This window comes from Pipistrellus hanaki (assembly GCF_964339955.1).
Source record: "Pipistrellus hanaki genome assembly, chromosome: 3".
Taxonomy (NCBI): domain Eukaryota; kingdom Metazoa; phylum Chordata; class Mammalia; order Chiroptera; family Vespertilionidae; genus Pipistrellus; species Pipistrellus hanaki.
The window spans coordinates 121,840,145-121,863,511 of NC_140505.1; the positions used below are offsets into that span (position 1 = coordinate 121,840,145).

At 37.6% G+C, this 23,367-nt stretch overlaps 1 protein-coding gene across 6 annotated transcripts in view; it reads right to left on the minus strand.

Moving 5' to 3' along the window:
* SYT1 (synaptotagmin 1) overlaps positions 1 to 23,367 on the minus strand; it is a 522,673-nt gene that overhangs the window by 84,590 nt on the left and 414,716 nt on the right. The window lies entirely within an intron of this gene.

Below are 23,367 nucleotides of genomic sequence, written 5' to 3' on the forward strand. Positions count from 1 at the left end.
CCTAATATTGGCAAAAATCTAAGTGGTGGGTTGGAAAACAAATACACAGTAATAAAAAAGAATCCCATAGCCCCTATTTAATTGATACCGTATTTTACGCTCAAAGCACATTCACCAATGCTGTACCCAGGCATTTCTGAACAAATGAGTCAGAGTTGAAGATGATGGTATACGAAACTTGTGTTTACTTTTCCAGAAACAACTGCTGTGGGTTCTTCCACCTTAAGTATCTTACTTTTCCATATCACTGATTAAGGACCATGTTGTTAGAACTTGTGCATTCATATTTACAAGCATGAGGGAGATGAGGTGGGAGATGTTGGAGGATCTAGATGGCTTTCTGCCACAGGAAATTTGGTATCCAACAAATTAGGGTTCATTTCTTATTGCCACCCCAACCCCAAAAAGTGAATTCTGATTTCAAATACGATAATGGTTATCAGATTTCTGAAGATAGACTTTTAATATAGGAGTGAGTTACCAAGGCCATCTCCTCAGGTTCTCTCATGTTATACTCTTACTAGAGGCCTGGTGCACAAAATTCGTGCATGGGGGTAAGGGAGGTCCCTTCGGCCCAGCCTGCACCCTCTCCAATCCGGGATCCCTCAGGGAATATCCGACTGCTGGTCTAGACTGGTAGTCGGACATCCCTCTCACAATCTGGACTTTTGGCTCCTAATTGCTCACTTGCCTGACTTCCTGGTCGCCCCTAACTGCCCCATCCCATTGGCCTGATTGCCCCTCGCTGTCTCTGCGTGTTGACCTGGTTGCCCCTAAATGCCCCCCCACCCCGTCAGCCTGGTCGCTCCCAAATGCCCCCTCCCCCACTGGCCTAGACACATCTCACTGCCCCCCTGCCAGCCTAATTGCCTCCAACTGCTCCCCTGCTGTCCTGGTTGTCCCCAACTGCACCCTTTCCCACTAGCCCCCATTCTTTCATTCTTTGCGTCCTCAGAACATCTTATCTATACATCTCTTAAGTCATTAAGGACTTATTTTTGTCTTATTGTGCACACGTCTTAGTTTTCCCACATGACTGTAAATTCCTTGAAGACAAGGTTCTTGCTTGAATTATCAGTTCCCACACATTTCCACAAAAGCAAATGGCAATTTTAGATAATATCCCCTTTTGAGTTATGAGGGTCATAGCTCACTTCCATTAGTGTAGGTAATAGTTACTTCTAATGTGCTAAATTCACCTGAAATGCCACCCCTACAAATTAATTTACACATCAGAAGGACCTAGTGGAATAAATTTCTTTTCATAGTCTTTGAAAATACAGAATGAGAGTCAATATCAGAGAAATTAATACAAAGTGTAGACAAATTTATCTGAACTTTATGAGATAAGAGAGATGTAAATGAACAAAATTGCTGTTCAAAAACGCTCATTAGGAGGAGGGTTCTTTTTGCTGGATTCTGTCTTTTTGCCACAAGACCCTCCCTGGGGAAGGGACTCACTCTGTTGCAGAACTAGGTTACTGTAGCAGTCCTAATTAGGCATTTTAGGCATGACTGTTCTCTTTTAAATGATACCTCTCTTTATGGCACATAATTTAATTCCATAGTTAATTTGTCATCTCAATTGTTTAAAACAAATGTCACAACTTACCTACGTCCTACTATCATTTTTTATTCTATCTTATGATATTTTGGGAATTTTAAAGATTTTACATAATATTTAGTTTTAGAAGAGAACAGTTATAGAGTTTGAAAAACCACATCTTAAGTAGGAGAAATATGTGAAGTTTTCTGTAATTTTAAAATTATGGGATAGAGAAAGAAGGAGTAATTTTTTTTTTAAAGAAAATATCAAAATGGAAACTTTGGGAGAAAGAAAAATAAGGAAAAGTACTTATTTTAGCAGCCTTTACAGATCTACATATAACAATCTTAGGGACTTAAACATGTAAAACTTCATTTGTTCATAAAATTATCATAATTGGTACACAAAATGAAACATTTTTCTATCAATCTATTTAAGTTACTTTTCAGTGTTTTTAAAATCTTATTTCTGGTTCTATAAGACATTTGAAAACAAGTCACTGTTTATTCTGGAATTTGTGTCCTTTTTGGAACCAAGCAGATAAAGAACTGCTCACTTTCTAGAATCAGGGGAGGAAAATACCCAATTCATGTGAACCCTTATCTTGTTCATTAAACTTTCTGAGTTGTAACTTTCTGAGATATAAATATATGCTGTTCCTAATTTTTAAAAAATCAGCTTTAATAATTTTCTAAAATGAAAATTTTGAGAATGGGCCAACTTTCTTCTGTTACATTCTGGTTTTATCCTTGATTAATTGTTTTAGGACATTTAATTAGATGGAGATCCACTCCTATCCCCCAAGTCTGGTTTTAGCATGTGAACATGGTTCCGTTGTATCTCTTGTTATCTACACAGAAGAATCAGAATGATCTAATAGTTTTATGTGGACATTTTCACATAAAACTCTTTATTTCATAGTTTTCACATGTCATTTTGGAAGAAAGATAATTAGATAGCAATATATAAAGATTTAATATTAAATATTTTATCTATCACTCTAAATTTCTAGAAATCAAGATTTCTAAATTTTATATATGTTTCCTTTAGCAGGGTTATGGTAATAAAAGACAAAAGTGGTTCTCAAAAAATTTATGTAGAGAAAGGATACCCAAATCTGTCTCTCAGATCCTTATTACTCCTTGACAATTCTCTGTGTGTTTTCTCCACAACTGCCCTGTTATGTACTGTTATGTCCACTTTATAAATGAAAACTGAGAGTCAGAGGTTACATAAGGTCTGTAAGTGTCTCAGCGTAGAGCTGAAGCAAGGTCCTTTGACTCAAATCATGAGTTGTCTTTACCATCAGATTGCCATCTGGAAGAACAAACAAATATTACAACTGACTGTCCATTGGCTACTCCATTCTCATTGACATTTTAGTCCTGTCATTAAACTAGAAATGAAAACATGCGGGAAGTACAGTTTTTGTAAGGTAATTTCAAGCAAGACCCTGTAGAGCTGCAGCCGACAGATGAGTGCTTTTGCTGCTGTGATTATCTCATGAAGGGGGCCTTATTACTATTAGGAATTTCAGCTTTATGTATAATTTATTTTAGTCAATTGCCTTGATCACTAGGTGGAAACTGCCAGTCAGTGTTAAAAAGTTCCAACTGTGAGATTTAGAGAAATTAACCTGCTCTTTTAGAATGGGGAGCTGACAATCAGAAAGCACTTTTGTTCTGAGCTGCTTGATAATTCCATTATTATTATTATTATTATTATTATTATTATTATTTTTTTAAAGTAGCCAATAAATAAAGTAGACACAAATTAATGATTGGCTGGACAACTCTAGTAATACCTTTCCTTTTTGAAAAGCATGGTACATATTAGAACAGAAGTCATACCGAATGGCTATATAAAGTTTGTTTTAAAATGAATATTTATTTGATAGCTTCAATAATACCGTACCTCATTTTATATGTAAATAGAGAGGTTCACTTAGTGGCCTTTGCAAATGGGGCTAAGTTCACATGTGTATTGGAAATGCTATACTTTTGAATGAGTTTTTAAAAGACACATGAATTGACTTAATGCTGTGACATTTAAAAAAGGCATGTTATATTTATATTAATCTTAGGATTTTTCTATGTGCTTGGGATTCTATTTAGAGGTGACAAGTACTAAATGGCAGTCCCATAATCTCTCAAAATGAAAATTCAGACTATGTGTATCCTCCATTTATAAAAAATTACTAAGATGTTATTTATATATAAGAAGGACAATGTCATGTTTTTATCTAAATAACAAAGTGGGTGGCTTTAAATATGTCCTTTGTGTGGTAGTATCTTTTAAATTCATCTTATTCCTACAACTACTTTTCATAGCCCTAAAGTATCTGCCAAATCAGTATTTACATCTAATGGTCCAGATGGTCACAGTGTGAAATGCTGCTGTGAATGTACTGAAGCCAAAAAGATAGAATCTGGCCTAGCGTACAAATGTACTGTAAATTGTTCAGGTGAATGAGATGGTGTGCTATACCTTTGAATACTTATTTTTCCTCTATAATCCATTAACTTTGTATTCATTCAATTATTTGTTCATTTCTTACTAAACAACTGTTATGTTCCACCATGGATTCTTTCAGGTTCTAGACACCAATATGCCTAGATGAATAAGGTGACTTTAAGATTTTCAGAATATAGTGGATAAACAGACTTAGGTAGATAATAACAACATAATGTAATAACTACACCATATAGGCAGCACAAACGCTATGGGAACCAAGAGGAGAAGGTTGAAACTTTGCAGACTCTGGACTTTAATAGGAGATTTATATCCCTTATAAATCCAGCCACCTTAAATGCATGTTCTTTGTAAAACGAATGAACTTGCCATTGCAAATGTAGCTTTAAGACCAATCTCTAGCTAGCTCTCCTCTTTTAGTCAGAACTACTAGCATGTAAGGGGGGTTGGTGTCATGACATTGGTCCTGAAAGAGCCAATACTTGAGCCGAGATGTGAAGATTCAGCAGGAAGAATCAATATGAGCCATTGAAGAAGAGAGCAAGAATGTTCTAGGCAAAGAAATGTATATACAAAGTCACTAAGGGCTTAAACCAAGTTTAAGCATAACATTCATGCAGTTAAATATAAATTTCTGTTTATGATTTAGATCTTCAAAATTTCTTCATGATATTTTTAACTTCTATTTTGATTAAAAGTTACACTTCGAGTCCTTTTAGAAATAATAACTAACATTAGAAAAATGAATATTCTGAAATGATCAAAATAAGAACGATAAAATAGAAAATCAAAATGCCTGTTGAAAAGTAATGGTTAAGTGCAGAACAGAGTGGTGGGAAGAGCACTGGAATGAGACATGGACATTAACTCACTATGTCTTCATTAAGCAGATATTGATTGGGCATTTTCTGTGTGCCAGGTACTGTTCTAGGCACTGGGATACAATAAAGCATGCAAAAATCAATGAAACAAAATAAACATAGTAGGCTATAAGGCAAAGTGAAGTAGTTAGAAGAGTGCTTGGCACTTAAAATGTTTGCTATAATAACAAAAATCCTATTTGAACTACCCTCTTCTCTAGATAGTTCAGGTTATTCTCCTTTTTACAGCCAAACTTCTTGAATGAACTGGCTACAATCATTGTCCATATAACATATGTTCCACTGATTTCTCTTTTCATTGCTTTATTGAAATGGTTCTTGTTAAAGTTTCAAATGACATCCATATTAGTAAGCCAAATATATTTTTTTTGGTCTCATTGACTGAACTCTCAACAGAATTTGTTGACTTCTTTTTTTTTTTTTAATTTTTAAATTTTATTCTTTAATCCAATGCTTTCTTGATTTATTTGTCTATGGCAACTGTTTTTTTTTTTTCTTTTTTTTTTTTAAATTGGGGTTCCAGAAAGGAGAGAGAGCAAGATATTGAAAGTCTATTTGAAGAAATAATGACAGAAAATTTCCCCTACCTGGGAAAGAAATATACTTATAAGTCTAAAATAGGGGTGTCGAACTCAATCAGAGAAGGGGCCAAAATCTAAAATCCAGCCTAAATCGTGGGCCGAATGGTTTACTGAACAGTCATAAACTGACAATGTCATAAACTGACAGCGGAGTGCAGTGATGACAGCGCGGTGCGGGCCGCATTGCAAGGCCTGGCGGGCTGGATTTGGCCCGCGGGCCTTGTGTTTGACACATGTGGTCTAAAAGCACAGAGAGTCCCAAACAAGAGGAACCCAAAGAGGACCACACCAAGACACATCATTAAAATCCCAAGGGCTAAAGACAAAGAATTTTAAAGCATCAAGAGAAAAGCAGTTTGTTATCTACAAGGGAGTGCCTATACAACTGTCAGCTGATTTCTCAACAGAAACTAAGCAGGCCAGAAGGGAGTGTCAGAAAATATTCAAAGTGATGAATAGTAAAAACCTACAACCAAGATTACTCTACCCAGCAAAACTATCATTTTAAACTGAAGGTTAGATAAAGAGCTTCATAGACAAAAAACTAGAGGAGTTCATCACCACCATACCAGCATTGAATGGTATTCTTTAAGAAGAAGAATAAGAAAAACAAAGATCAAATATATGAACAATAAAATAGCAATAAATACATATCTATCAACAATTAAATCTAAAAATAAAAATAAATAAGAAATCTTATGGACAGAATAAACTAGTCAATAAAACAAAACCAGAGACCTGGAAATGATGATTCTCAAAGGGAAGTGAGTGGGGTGGAAGAATTTAAACAAAGATCTTCTATGCATATATGCATTTCCTATGGACATAGATAATTGGGTATCAAAGGCCTGGGGCAGGGCAGGAACTGGGAGTAGGGGGAATGTGTGTGTGTGGTGGGGGAGAGGGACATCTGTAATACTATCAACAAAAAAGATTTAGCCAAGACTGGTTTGGCTCAATGGATAGAGCGTCGGCTTGGGGACTGAAGGGTCCCGGGTTCAATTCGGGTCAAGGGCATGTACCTTGGTTGTAGGCATATCCCCAGTAGGGGATGTGCAAGAGGTAGCTGATCGATGACTCTCTCATCGATGTTTCTAACTCTCTATCTCTCTCTCTTCCTCTCTGTACAAAATCAATAAAATATATTTTAAAAAAAAGATTAAAAAAATAATAAGAAATAATAAAAAAAAAATAGAGACTGAGAATAACAATCAGACTGCAGGTACCCTGTTTCCCTGAAAATAAGACAGTGTCTTATATTAACTTTTGCTCCCAAAGATTTACTAGGTCTTATTTTTAGGGGATGTCTTATTTTTCCAAGAAGAAGAATATGGTACACATTTATTGTTAAATGAAAATAAAGGAGATTTATTACTTGTATAAGGTACGGTAGTATGGTAGTTGTCAACACAAACCAGACAAACTGTGAATCCTACAGTATCAAGAATTCACCATTTATTCAATGACAATCATGTCATCATCTTCTGGAACATCATCATAACAATCCAATTCCTGAATTTCCTGGTGAATTTCTTGTGATTCCATTTCTTTCAGAATCAGTGGACCAAATCTCTCATGTTTAGCCTGGGGGGGGGGGGGGGGCTTATTTTTGGGGCGATGCCTTATATTTCACTCAGAAGGAAACCTGTAAGTAGGTCTTATTTTTGGAGGATGTCTTATTTTCGGTGAAACAAGGTAGAAGCAATCTCCCCACCCTGTTGGAAAACCTCTGGCCCCACCCTGTGGTCAATAGCTTGAGGATAATAAAGAATGAATACAATCAGACTGCAGGCAGAGGCAGGTCTTGAGACTTTGAGTGACCTAATTTGGTTCCTCCTGACCACTCATTCTTGGTGTCCTTTCTCAAGGCTTAGTCCTAGCCCATTTCTTTTCTTCATAAACTGTTATTACCCTAAACCAGTGGTCGGCAAACTCATTAGTCAACAGAGCCAAATATCAACAGTACAATGATTGAAATTTCTATTGAGAGCCGAAAATCGACTTCTGTGCATTGGCCATGAGGTTTCAATTGCACTGTACGTGCACACCCCACGTGGTATTTTGTGGAAGAGCCACACTCAAGGGGCCAAAAAGCTGCATGTGGCTCACGAGCCGCAGTTTGCCAACCACTGCCCTAGTCTGTGGCTTGAGTTATAATCTTAGAAGGCATTTCCAAATTTGTATCTTCAGTTTAGATCCTTTATCTGTGCTACATCTAACCATCTGCTTGTCATTTTCACATTAGAATATTTCACACACACATTAGGTTCAAATGCCAAAAGCTGAATTTATTATCTTTCTCAAAAACTTGGGTTCATTCTATTTCAGTGATTGGTACCAGCATTCAACCAGCACTCAAGCTGAAAAAACTGGGAATTATCATTGACCTTTGACTTCTTTAGAGCTCTGATTTAATCTATTAGAAATTTCTCAAATGGATCTACTTGTTTCCACTCCTATCCAATAAATCTCTAATATTCCAATATTAGAATATTTATCACCATAATTCAATAATCTGTCATCTGGAGTATTCCAATAGTCTCTTAGTTGATCTCCATAAGTTTACTCTTGAAATAAAGTGGGCAGTCACCTTTTAGGTAACTAATTATTTATAATCCTCAAATAGGTCTCCTGTCTCTTGGGATAAAGACCTGCATCTTTACATCAGTTACAATATTCTTCAGGGTTTGGTTCCAGGTTACTCCTCAACCTCATCTGATACCACTTGTCCCCTGTGTGCTCTAGCCACATCAGTTTTCTTCATATTATTAAATATGTCATGTTAACTATACTCATATTTAATGCCTCACCTCAAAGATCATTTATTTTAAGGAGAATCATCAGACTAAATAAGGTCTTCTTGAATATTCTTTTGTAGCTCCCTGTTATCTTCTTTTGAACTATCAATTATAGGAATAATGTATTATAATCACGTAGAATAACTATAATCATGTACAGCAGGCATGTATTGATTTTTTGTGATCATTGGATTGTATCTCACTTCTATCTGTATACCTGGCACAAAGGAAATGATTAATACACTTTTAACCAAAGAATGAATGCTCAACTCTGGCAGAGACTACTAGAAAAGTGATGTGCACCACTTCTAGACTTAATTCCCTCAAACTCCTACCTATGATCTTTTCTTTCTCTAATGACTGAGATAATGACCTTAGTGTGACCTTGGAAGTGCAGAGGTTCAGTCAGCCAAGATTTTGGAATGGTTCCTGAAGAAAAATAGAGTCCTACCTATCTTGTACTATTGTGTGAGCAAGAAATACATTTCTTTTACTGACCCATCACAATTAAGCCTATTTTTTAAAATGATTTTTAGAGAAAGAAGGGAGAGGGATAGAGAGATAGAAACATCAATGAGTGAAAATCATCAATTGGCTGCCTTCCACATGCCCCTTACTGAGGATTGAGCCTGCAACACAGACATGTGCCCTGACTGGGAATTAAACCGTGACCTCTGGGTTCATGGGTCATCATTCAACTATTGAGCCACACCAGGAGGGCAATTGGGTCTATTTGACATTATTAACACAAATAAGAAAATAAGTTCTAAATGCTGTTTTTAAAAGTATGTTTAGTGATATAATTCATTTTGTATGGTTGTAAAAAAATAAGCAATTCTTAGTCTAATATTTCACTAATTAAGTTTATCAAACCCTTATTTTGTTTTCAATATGTCAGTCATGGTGCAAGGTACTGGGAACAAAGGATTAAAACTTGTTCTTATCCTTAAGGATCTTATTCCATGCTGGGAATAACAGACATAAAAACAAAAGTTCAACATAAAATGGTAAGTGCCATTATAGAAAGATGTATTATGAAGGACCGCTATAGAAAAGGTAGAGAAACTTGTAGTTAATTTCATGTATGTACATTTTGAATAGAAGGTAGGGGAATGTGAACAGAATGTGAACTGGAAAGTGAGTCCCAGAAATGCCTTTGTCAAGATTCCTCATGATATAGTGTACCATGGTGCCTGAAATCCCACCATTAATTCCTTTTTGCAAAAGCTCTCGATCTCTAGGTGGCCTTTATAATGATATGAAATAGTGTTTTGCCCCCTAGTGGACAACATGGCAACCCATCATGGTATTCAATTTTAGTTTGACAGATTTTGGTGGTTATGAAAAATTTATCCAAATGAGTAGAGTTGAACAAAAAAGGGGATGATAATGGGTATGCCCCCATAGTTTGAGATGCTGCTAAAGTTAATAGAGGGCCTAAGTGGGATCCCAGGAAATGAACAATTTTCTGAAGGGAAATACTAGAGAGGTTTGTGAGAGATTTCCCAAGACAAGACTTAAACAAATTGCTTTGTTCCTTTAACATTCTCCCTCTGTTAACTACATGTCCTTGATTTATCTGGGTCAGGTCCAATTTTAAATATTCTATTTTCTTGTCCTCATGTGACTTGGAGGCTCCGAGATAAAGTGTCCTTTTCCTAATAGGTATGTGGATTATGGGAAACCAGTGTCATCTTCTTTTAAAATGTGAATACCAAATAAGTCTGAAATATGGGCAACATACATTTCTATGTGTATTTGACCTATACAGTTATACAAGAAACATTGTGAAGAAATATTATGCCAGATGTGGGCCATTGATCTTGGAGCATTCATGATAAACAATGTCAAGCAATCCTTAGATGTGTCATCTCTAGTGGCAAAGACATGCATTTGAATGATTTATTCAGAGGTTTACTGATAGAGCAGAATTAAAATTTTTCTATCAGACTCAGTGACTGCAAAGAGTTTATATCTTGACCTGTCACTCTGGAGCTACATTTACTGGTACATCCCAGCTTGCGGGGAAACTATGGGAGAGTAGGGCCTTGATAGAGAAAGCTCAGGAGCCAGGGTGCTGTCCTTGACAGAGAAACCTTTTCCCTCTTTAGTTCTGGGATGATGGTGGTTAACAGGGAATCCAGAAGGAATGGCAGTGCCACATAGATAGGACCTGTCATTGGCCCAGGAAGATTTTCCTTCTCCTCAGGCAGGGTTGGATAAAGAGAAAAGGATGCATGATTGCTCAGCAGATCTGAGTCCTGCCAGTATCCAGCTCATGGGGGGTGCTCTAAGAAAGTTCTTCCTGCACCATTAACTGGATAAATAATAATTGCTTTATATTTAGATGAGGGTTATGTGAGATCCATCTGTAAGCCAAAGGGAGCTCAAAATCATGGAGAGAAAAACCAAAAGAAGGCAATAAAGGAAGTATGATGGCCCTAGCCAGTTTGGATCAATGGATAGAGCAGTGTTTCCCAACCTTCTCTCATGATGAGAATCACCTGGTGGAGTTGTTAAAACACAGATTCCTGAATCCCAACTAAGAAGTGCTAAACTAGAATTTTTGGGAACATATAGGTAAAATTGTATACTTAACTAGTGCTCTAACACAGATGTTATATACAGAGCACTAAGTTAGGTATGCAATTTTACCTATATGTTCCCAAAAATTCTAGTTTAGCACTTCTTAGTTGGGATTCAGGAATCTGTGTTTTAACAACTCCACCAGGTGATTCTCATCATGAGAGAAGGTTGGGAAACACTGGGATAGAGCATTAGGCCCTCAGATTGAAGGGTCCCAGATTTGATTCTGGTCAGGAGCCCCTACCTTGGTTGCAAGCTCTCTTCCCTGGTCAGGTATGGATGGGAGGCAACCAATTAATCTCTCAGATTGATGTCTCTCTCTCTCTCTCTCTCTCTCTCTCTCTCTCTCTCTCTCTCTCTCTCTCTCTCTCTCTCTCTCTCTCTCTCTCTCTCCTCCCTTCCATTCTCTCTAAAAATCAATGGAAAAAAATCCTCAGGTTAACAAAAGAAAACATAATAAAAAGAGAGTGTGGTATAAGCTTGATCAAGTCACATAGAAGCTGGTAAGGAGAGAAAAGCTACTGAAAAGCAAGGTTAGAGAGGTCAGAGGAGCCAAACTGAGCTTCTCTATTTCTGGCTTCAGTTGGCCATGGGGTCTGTCCATTGCAAAAAGGAGCCTTTAAAAAAGAGAGACGATAAAAAGAAAAAAACCTGAAAAATTGGAGTTGGGGCTGGGAAAGTGAGGCAGTGAAAAACAAAGGGGAAAAAAATAGGAGAGTAAAGGAAAAGCCAGTTTGTCTATTTTATCTTCCATTACAAAGAGAGCAGAAGGAAGAGAGAAGACAAGGAAATCAAACAACTTGGAATGGGGAGGAGAGCAACGGGAGGATTTTGAAAGAGGGTTTTATGTGAATTCACTTTATAAGGAATGAGAGCTGTTGCCTGGTGAGGGACCCTGTGGGACCCTAATTATTAGTTCAATTGGGAAGAACCCAGGAGACATATTTGCAGTAATTCAAATCCACAGACATAAAGAGTTTGATGAACCTCAGATGACAGGGAAAGTGGATATAGTTTGTAGACTGTATCAGAAGGATAAAGCACCAGGCACTGTGATGATTTCCCCAAGCTAAAGCTCAAGGCTGTTAGTTCTCTTCAGGATTGAAACAGGGGAAATAGGTCATATGGAAATTTCATTGAAAAAATACTATAATATGTTGAAGTTCCATTAACTGCAGCAGAGACATTTGGCATTAGGGAAGGGAAATAGAAAAGAATGAAATAAAAAGCTGTTGAGAGGACCATGGACACTGCACATTGTCTGCTCTCAATCCAGAGCAGAGATGCCTTCTGGCTATTGTTGGAACACTAGAGATGTCCTTTACATGCGTGTCAAAAAATCATATGAGCAAAAAGTACATGAAGAGCTCCAGCCAGCATTGGCCAGCAGCCTGAAGGTTCCTGGGTTCAATTCTAATCAAGGGCACATACCTCAGTTGTAGGCTGAATCCCTGGTACTGGTCCTCTCACATCAATGTTTCTCTCTCTGTCTCTCCCCTACCCTTCCACTCTCTATAAAAGTCAATGGTAAAATGTCCTTGGGAGAGGATTAACAACAACAAAAAATACTTGAAGAAAGAAGTCTTACATAAGGGCAAAATAACATGAGGAGCTTAGCAAAAAAGGAAGGTATATATTAGTGGGTTGGTGGCCCCGTTAAAAAAGGTGCCATTGAGGGGCAGGGGATGGAGAAGATGATTTATTTATATTTCTTTAAAAATGGATTTTAAGGTGCAGCAGAAATTTAGGTAAGCTTATCAGGAAGAGAAAGAGCTAAGATAAAAATGGCTGGAGAAGATGACTTTTGCTGAGAATAGGAAACCACTACCCAAAAGGAGAGTCCTGTGGGAGGCCCACAGAGGAATAAAGAAAGAGGAGTAAAAAAGAGTCTCCAGAGAATCTGATCCAAGGAAAGAGTGATAGAAGACAAAAACATGTAACAGGTTTTCTATAAATGATATCCAAATTCCTGGAAAAGGACACAGGAGAGTCTGAGGCAAGTGGGGGGATTAGATCACAGAAAAAAAGGCAGACAGTCAGTTATAGCTTGACAAAACTGGAAAACAGAAGTGGCTAATTTCTCTCTACACAGGCATAGAGAAAGCACTGCTTTCAGCAGGACTATCTATACATATAAAAGCTTAACAACCATTCAACTGTTTGACCATTTGATTGGTAGCTATGATGTGCACTGACCACCAGGGGGCAGACATTCAATGCACAGGCATGGAAAAATGGAACAGATTGATGACTCTCGGAGGGAATGGGGGAGGGGAAGGTTGGGAAGAGATTAACCAAAGATCTTATATGCATGCTAGAGGCCTTGTGCATGGATTTGTGCTCCAGTGGGTTGCCTAGGCCTGGTCTGTGGGGATCAGGGCCAATCTGTGCACCTGCCTTCAACATCCCCTGAGGGGTCCTGGATTGGTGCAGAGCCTTTAGTGTAATATAAAGACAGAGTGCCTAAGTTGAGAAGCACAGAGAAATTTCACAACAAAATGGGAGCACTTTACAATAAAGTAAGAATAAAGTACTCCTGAAGGATTGACTTGGGGGTTCTTGATGCTCATCAATAGGGGAGGAGTAGCACATAGAGCAAGGGAATGGATTGTTGGAGACGGAGAACCTGGGTGAGACTGTGAGTGGGAATGTGTAGTGGGAAAGAGAAAAGGCCAACTTTGTGAGCAAGAAGAGTTAAGACAGCAAAAATGAGAAGATACAGTTTAAACATAACTGCTCTTTTGACAGATTGGAAAGGGTGCTCTCACTTGAAAAGATGTTTTAAAACATAAAGGGCAACCTAGGAAAATTATGTCAGAGTAGAGCTTAAAGGCCATAGTCTTAAAAAGGAAAAATGGTAAAGGTATTCTGCATTTATACAGATAGGCAATTATACAGCAAGGACATTAGCAAATGAAAGCAAATTTATTTGGGGTTGCAAGAAATAGAACAAGAACTACTGCTTGTCTCCTTGTGTGATCTTGATTGCACCATGTTCTATTGTGACTTCAAATCTTGAAACGCGCTGCTTCCTTTGCCGGGTATAACCTCCCTCCCTTTATTTTTCTCCTGAACTCCTACTTATTTCTCAGCCGAGTCCTTCCCCGACCATTCTTGTGAGTTTGGGGTTTCTTCCCTCTTTGTGTTTCCGTGACACCTTTCCAAACTCTCAGTATCACATTTGCAATGTCATACTCTAGACGTCTGTCTTTCACTAAACAAGACCTATATGTTAATCCACTTTGTCTAACCCCATATCTACTATATAGCTAAAGGCTAACATGAAGTTACAGATCAAGAGAGAGGAAAATGATAATTCTCAGTTTTTCTTCTATAGTAAGAAAAGTTTGGAATTAGTTGGTCAAGACTGTGAGGACAAGTCATTTTTTGTGATGGGAATTGTGGTGACATGACAGAAATCAAAAGTTCTGCCTTCTGAGAGGCTCAGGGCAGAGTAAAGGAGTAAGCCCCTGCTTCTTTGATAGGTCCTGCCTCTTATGCCAAAAAACACACCTATAAGGCAGAGGTAAAAGCAAAGTCTAGGGATGGGGGAGAAAAGCTATGGTATATGGTCTAGTAACACACACACACACACACACACACACACACACACACACACACACAAAATAGAACTATTTCTAGTACAGAGCAGATACAGTTTAAAACAGTTACCTGAAGAAAGAGTTATTTAGAAATGTCAGTTGGGTTTCTTATTAAAAGCAAAAAAAAGTAGGATTTGGGGATCAAGTTTCTGGGAAAGTAGGCATGGCAAGGACAATGTACAGAGATCATCGTTAGAATAACAGGATAAAAAATGTAAAAGAGGCAAAGAGAAAGTCACAATTTGGGAGGACTGAGTAGGCATTAAAAATTATTTGAGTAACATTGGGAATTTGGCTGGTTTGATGGTTGGAGAGAAATTGAAACTATTATATTAATATATATTGGTAAGAATAAAATGAAATCAAAGATAGGAAAGAACTTTTAAATATTAAACCTGTCCTGTGAATGAAAGGTACTCATTTTTTTCTTGCTAGTTTAATATCAGAAGAACTACTTTTAAATACAATAGTTCCCCTACTTTCTTTGCTTCATTTTTTTTTTACATAAAGTAGTTGTATTTTGTAAAGATGCAAACAAATCCTCTTTAAATTTAGATTTTAATGTTGCTGAATCTAATAAAGATGCAAAAAAATCCTCATTACTTGATGATATAAGCTGAGGAGGAATATTTGAATTTCTGAATAGATATAAATCCCAATTATGACTATGGCCATTTTAGTCATTTCCAGGGTAATTAAAACCTTCTATCAATGGAATGCTAAGATAATTGTAAGAAGTCTTTACTTGAGATAAAGAAGTACACAAGCATGATGCACCTACTTGGAAGTGTCACTGTGAAAAGACTATAATCAGATTGTGGGCAATAGGAACAAAATCTCTCTCTTGCATAGTCCACTGAATTAGTTTTCTGATGTGGGAAGAATATATGAAGAAGAAAATTATAGGCATATAGGTTAGGACTTTGAATTTAGATTTAAAATATATATATTTTATTGATCTTTTACAGAGAGGAGGGGAGAGAGAGAGTTAGAAACATCGATGAGAGAGATACATCGATCAGCCGCCTCCTGCACACCCCCCACTGGGGATATACCCGCAACCAAGGCACATGCCCTTGACCGGAATCAAACCCAGGACCCTTCACTCTGCAGGCCAAAACTCTATCCACTGAGCCAAACCAGTTTCGGCTGAATTTAGATTTTCATATTGATTGTATAACTGACTTGAAGCAATATAAAGAAATTTGCTTAACTTTAGTTACCTCCTGCACAAAGTAGGTCACCAACTGAAAGATGATAAGGGAACACCTACAACATCACCTCTGTTAATCTCAGTTTCTTAGTGAAGCTGTCCCATCTGTATATTACTTTTTTTTTTCAGAGTTTTTGACTTTTATCTTTTCCATGGTGATCTGTTCTCATCTATTTCTGCCTAAGGTTAAGCAACTAATTAGTATATTTCTCATGTTGCCTTTAACATATTACACATTGTGGCAAAGTTACAGAGGAAGTCATGATCATCTCTAAGTATGTTGGGAATTCAGTTTGCCAAGATTTCACAAATCGTTCATTTCACAGAAATAATTTAGTTTGCATTTGGTTTGCCTAGGGGAGAGTTCACTGGTGTTCATTGTTAAGAAAATCAGAACATCATTAGGAAATTCAATGGTGCTTTGCATGGAAATGTGGATGTCTGAATCACACGGTGCAAAAATATAGTTTATCTGCAAATGAGTACGATGTGAATTTGCATGGAAGCCATTCTCTTCAGACAAAGAAAGCACATAGAGATATTTTATTTGCTTCATTTTGCCTATGTTCGTGTTGACAGCTGGAATGACCCTGCTGAGATGTCAGGGATTATTTTAGTCATGTAAGGTACATTACAGATTTTTATGAGAAATAACTACTAAGAGAATTTTCTTTTTAAAAAAGCACATGTTATGCAATCACATCTCCAGGTATTTTAACTAGGATGATTCCCCTCTTTATTTGTAGTGACATTCTGGCTTTCAATTTTTGAGCATCATATTTTTATGAAGGGAATTTAGTTTCTAGAAACGTAAATGAGAACTGATCCATAGACTTCTGGTCAATTTGACCAGATGCCCTTTATCATTTTATTAGGTTTTTGTTTTTATTTATGATTTTAGTATGTGATATTTTATTGATGGAGATCATTACTAAAATTATTTAGAAAGAGACGTTTGCACATGTAAAATCCTATGAAAGCATGTTTACTAACACTGTACCTTAAAGTAGCTTGCAGATCTCCATAGAAATCTACCTCAGAAAACTAGTAACCCTTGTTGTTCAATAAATTCTGCAAATGGCCCTGGCTCGTTGTTCAATATTTAGAGCTTCAGCCTGTGCACCGAATGGTCATGGCTTTGATTCCAGGTCAAGGTCACATACCTCAGCTGCAGGTTTGATCCCCAGGGATGTGTGATTGGGGCATGTGCTGGAGGCAACCATTCTGTGTCTCTCTCTCCCCTTTCCTACCTCTCTCCCTTCCACTCTGTCTAAATATCAATGGGAAAATGTCCAAATGTCCTCAGGTAAGGATTAAACAAAAGTCTTCAAATGGACAAATTAAAAGCCTCAGGTAATCCTTATTTCTATTGCTTTAAAATGCATATTCTTTATACATAAAGAGGATGTCTTATATATAAGACATCCCCTGAAAATAAGACCTAGCACAACTTTGGGAGAAAAATTAATATAAGACACCATCTTATTTTCGGGGAAACAGAATATATATATAATTTTTTAAAAATCACACAAATTTTAGATGACCCCCTCTAAAATATTTCAAGTATGAGAAAGAATATGTGAAATCAGAGGGATAGCATTTTAAATTTGAAGCTGAAAAGATAACTACAAAATTGTTATTGAAAAAAGTCTTCACAGTCCTTGAATACTTAAAAACATTTGGCTGAAGGAGATCAATCATAGATATATATATGACTACTTTTGTAAGATGATGAGATAGAGGAATCTTATAGGTTTAAGCTTATGGGAAAAATTAAAAAAGTAAAGAAAATGTGTACTATTAGAAAAGATCGATCCCATTTTATACAGAGTGAGTTAAAGGCAGGGAAATGAACCAATGATGTCACTTGTACAGAGTTAGGGGGGATAGCTTTCTGTAGGAAGCTGTTTCTATTACAAAGTAAGATTATTCTTCAACTGTGTGTGAGGGGGAAACTGAACAACTTACAGAAGTAAATTGGGGCAATTTTTGCCAGGGGTTATTGAGAAAGTTTTCTGTGCTTACAGATAAGGTACATTAATAAAGAAAAAGTGGACAGGAAATTATGGCTGTAGTCCTAAAAGATGCAAGGCTCTCAAAAATGATTATAGAGACAGTTAATGTCATGGTTAAGACTACAATTAGACTGCTAAATTCAAATATTGGTTTATCATTTACTAGCTGTGTAATCTGGGAATATTCATTTTTAATTAACTTTTGCCAAAATTTTCAATTATAACTGGCATTCAACATTATTTTGTATTATTTTCAGATGTACAGCATAGGGGTTAGACAATCATATACTTAAAATATCAGAGGGAATACATTGTAAAGTACCCACCTGGCACCATAATAGTTATTACAATATCGTTGACTATATTTGACCTGGGAATATTTGTGGGACTTTGAATCCTCATCAGTAAAATGGGAATGATAACAAATAAATATAAATCAAAGGACTGTTGTGAGGGTCACAAAGTTAATATATGTCAAGTGTATACAACAGAGCCTGGCACATAATGAGTGCTCAATAAATATTAGTTGTTAATAATAGGCTATCATTTCTGGATAAGCTTATATATGTTGGGTATTTCATGTAATTTATTTGCTACATTTAGAGCCATGAAGTATAGGTTATCATTATCTTCATTTCATCGATGGGCAAATTGAGGCTGAAGAAAATCCTTTGAAGTGACTTTCTTAAAGTGTCCTGAAGCATCCATCTTGTATGAAAACTGCTGTTTGAAATTTTAACCCTGCTATTTGGCTTCTGTAAATTTAACCTTCCTCAGACAAGGCTATCAGTGCTGGCGCCAGGCTAGGACTCTGGTTGAGGTCTCAAGGCCCCAGTACATACAGGCTCTTTAAGAACTTGCAAAAGGGGCCAGAAACACTCCATATTTGGGAGACAAAAAGGGTAAAATCACATAAATAGGGAGAATTGCTGCATGTCGAGGCCCAGCATTTGAGATAGATTTTCCTCTGGACTGGAGAGTAATAAATGTAACTCCATCTCTATAAGTATTGCTTTGTTCTTCTTCAGTTTTCTGTAACAGTCCTGGTTATTCAAACACAGAACACAGGTCTGTTAACTTTTTATATTGGATCATTACTCAATAGTATTTAGCACTATGTCAGTAAGATCTTCTTAGCACAGGTGCTGAACTGGAAAAAAAAATCACATGGTAGGATTTCCCTGGTGTAAGTGTTCACAGCCAGATTCTTCATCTCTAATATTATGCATCATCTGTTAAGCAATTTGTAATTGCTTTCATGTCTTCCTGAATGCACAGGAATCAGCAGGCTACAATTCCTGGATGACCGTCTCAAGGTCTTCCACGGGTAACTGCAGACTGTTGAGTTGAAAAGGGTCTCTCAGAGGAGCAGAAGCTTAGCCAAACACAAGCTCCTGACTTTCCTTTATGTTCCTGAGGTGGCCTGAGTTAAATACATGAACTAGAAGGAGCTGTATTACATTGCTTTGAATCAGAAGGGATTATAAAATGTATTCCCCTCTCCTCTTAGGGATTCAGTGAGGTCAAATAAGGAGAAACAGAATGATAAGCTTTCTGCAAATGAAGGGATGAAGACAAGAAAGGGATTATTTTAAGAAGAGAATTAGAAAAATATGAAAGCAAGTCACCTTCTCTAAGCACCCGATAAGTACTATATTCTCTGTTCTCATGTGGCCAGAGGTCCATGGATACAGTGCAGAGGTTGCCTGACTGAAACATCAGTTGGGCTACATGTAGAGCTGAAGTCTAAAGTCGGAGAAGAGACCTCGGTTGAAAATCCTGTTTGCCACTTGCTAGCGAGGTGAGCATGAGCAGGTTGTTTCATCTCCCTAAGCCTCAGTTTCCATTGTATGAAATGGGAATAAGGATAGTACTGATTTCAACTTGTTGTGAGAATTAAATGAAGTGAGCTATATAAGATGCTTAGAACACTGCCTATGCTAAGTGCACAGTTCATGCCAGCTATTTTATTATTCTAAGTATAGTAGTATTTCCATCTGTAAGCCATTAAGAATAGTTCTTTTACAAAATAATATTTTATCCATCTCTGTGAGTTGCCAAGTACAGTGCTTGGTACACAGCAAACACTCATCTTTTTGCTGTGTTAATCAATGGAAGGATAATGCCATGTGAATGTTTGTATAATCACATCATGCTAAGTTAGTATTCTTACTAGTTTGTTCTTGGACACACAAAAGAGCGCATAGACAGCCAGGAGTGTGGTAAATTTAATTGTATACAAGATGTATATCTCACCACACATGAGCCTGTCCTAGGTTCTCCTTTTGTAGGGAGACTCAAGGTGTCCTCACACAGTGGGCCTCTTGGAGTTGAGGTCCACTGAGTCCTACCCTTGCATAAACATAGTTTGGATCTTGTCCCCCTACTCAACTCCTAAGTTGTAGTGAACCCCTTTCACATCCGCATGGCTTAGGGCTCGGGTTCAGGGTTTGGGCTCTGGAGGAGGCCACACACAAATGAAAGAGAAAAGAAAAGAAAGTATAAATTTGGGATTATTGGGGGCCAGGCAGGAACCCAACTCAAGGGGAAGGAATCCACTTTGCTCCAGCCTAGCAATCCCTTTTATTAAGACTTTGGGATCCACCCATAGCTCTAGGCAGGCAAATCCATTAATAGGCAATCAGCAAGGATTTACATTAGATTAAAAGGTGGAGGTTGCTTTAGCTACTGTTGTCTCAACTAGACAGTGGATAGTTGGCTCTGACCTTTCAGAGCTTCAAGGTTGACCAGCCTTCCGGGTTCCTTGTCCACACCTCTCTGCTAGTGAAGGCATTGGGTGGCTTCCAACACTAAGTGGCTTTGAGCCTCAACAAATAAGGGTTGTGGTGGTTTATTATACCTGACTCCTAACTGGGTGAGCTGAAATGGAAATCAGAAAGTTTATGAAGAAATCTGAAAATATACCAGTTTAAATTATAACAATGAAGGCTATTTTCTGCTCGTCAGGACATATTTTCTTTGGAGATTTTTTAAACGTATATAACTTTTGGATTTATTTATGATCAATTTAAAAAATACTAGACTAGTAAAATGATAATGGAATAAAAAATCAAGTCACTAGTTGATTGTGGTTAGGCACTATTTAGGAGAACATTAAGTATAATACTACATAGAAAACATTTAAATTAAGTTGTGAGGAAAAAAGAATATATCTATGATCTTAGATAAACATAAACTCTGTTTTAATCAACATGTTCAAAATAGAACCTACTCTTTTTTCTTAAAATTAATGAATCTTTCTGTAATTTCATTTGCTGTCTATATGTTCACTTCTCAGTCAACCAAGCTAGATTTGGAATCATTTTCAATGGTTCTCTGCCCCTCACCCCTCTATCTAATTGATACCAAAGTTCTGTAAATCTATTTCCTAAAATCTTTTCCAAATTTGAGTTCTTACTTTCACTGCCATTTAGTTGTATAGACTCTGGAACACCCTTGGAAATGGACTCAAGATGCTGCAATTCATCTTCATACTGTGGAAGTATCAACTTTCCAAACCACACAACTGTGGCTGCCATGGGCAGCGATAGTATCCTTCTGCTCCCACCTATGTTCCCACATTCGAGGCCCTAAAGTATTACCCCTATTTGTGCTTCTGCTCCTCCACATCCACCCAATCATGTTCCTCTGACATGTACTAGACCCTTACAGGATCTGTCTAGCTTGTTGTTCCCTAAGTGTTCCCAATGCCCACCCTCTGCTTGTAAGTGATCAACCTGTTCATCATCCTTTACAATCTGCTTGAAATTCACATTCTGATCATCCCTTCTGAATTTCCCACTTCCAATAGCATCATCCCTTCCTCATCAGCTCTATACTCCTTAAACAGAGAAACAATGTCTAACTCATCTTTATATCACCAGAGCCCAGCATAGAATAATCTATAGACATGTTTGCTAAATTGAATAATCAGATTAACAAAAAATTTCCCACAAAGGAGCTATTTCTTTTGCAGATGTGTTTTCATTTGAGAGTGTTAAATGTAGCATGTGTTGAACGTATAGCTACTTACATGAGCAACTAGTACATACAACTGATTAATTGCTGGAAAGAAACAGGGCAAGGGACTTTGTGGTTGTGTCACCTAGAGCATCAGCTTTGAGGTCAGATTGGACTGAGTTAAAATACTAGTAGGCTCTGTCACTTAACGACCATTTGATTGGTGGAGTTTCTCCACTGTTCCTTTGAAAAATGAGGACAACAGTACTTCTATGTTGTGTGGAATGGCTGTGGATATCAAACAATATACACAGTCCAGAATACAGTGCTCTTACTTTTATTAAAACAGATGAACTTTTATATACAAGCTTAAAAATTGGGTGGTATATTAATAGTACTCCTGAAAGGAAAAATAAAACAAACAAAAAGCACCTCAAAATGTGCTAACAGATACATGGAAGAAATTGAGGCTTATTACTATTGTATGTGGCCTGGGCTAAATTGTCAAGCTCATAGTATGAGGAGGTACACAACCTCATTAAACTATTCTAGAGTTCCTGTTTATATAATAAATGAAGTATAATATAATAGTCCCATCCTATATAATAAAGAAGTAATATGCAAATTGACCCTCACACCATCACACAAGATGGCCATCCCCATGTGGTCACAAGATGGCTGCCCCATGTGGTCACAAGATGGTAGCCCCCATGTCATCATAAGATGACTGCCACAAGATGGCCAGCAGGGGAGGGCAGTTGGGGGAAACCAGGCTGGTAGGGGAGGGCAGTTGGGGGTGACCAGACTGGAAGGGGAGGGCAGTTAGGGATGACTGGGCCAGCAGGGGAGGGCAGTTGGGGGTGACCAGGCTGACAGGGGAGTAAAGTTAGGCATCGATCAGGCTGGCAGGGGAGTAGTTAGGGGGCTATCAGGCTGGCAGGCAAAAGTGGTTAGGGGCAATCAGGCAGGCAGGCGAGCAGTTCCTTTGTAATCCAGCGTTCCCAGATTGTGACAGGAATCCTAGATTGGAGGGGGTGCAGGGTGGGCTAAGAAACACCCCCCCTCCAGTGCACAAGTTTTGTGCACAGGGCCTCTAGTATAATATAAGCTAGTCCTAGGTATAAGAACTCTAAATCGGTAAATCTTTTCATTTCATCAAATCATAAGTTGATTGCTGGTTGCAACAGTTGAAATATTAGAGCTCCAATGGAAAAAGACAAGATATATGCCAGCTACTTTGTTGGTGGCTGGTATATCTTTTTTTTTTTTTTTTTTAATATATATATTTTATTGATTTTTTACAGAGAAGAAGGGAGAGAGGTAGAGAGTTAGAAACATCAATGAGAGAGAAACATCGATCACTGCCTCCTGCACACCCCCTACCAGGGATGTGCCTGCAACCAAAGTACATGCCCTTGACTGGAATCCAACCTGGGACCTTTCAGCCTGCAGGCTGATGCTCTATCCACTGAGCCAAATTGGTTTCGGCAAGTATATCTTAAGATACTTTTCCTTCTTGGTCCAATGTATCTTTTAATTGTATACAGACAACAGATTTATCTCTGCCATCAGTAGAGTGTGTGGGTGGGATTCTGAAATGGTTTCTCAAAAAAACACACAACCATTAAGACTTTAAAATGCCACTTGATGGTTATCCACTTAAAAGCTATTACCAATCAGCTGCCTCTTGCAGGCAGAGAAAGAAAATTTGTA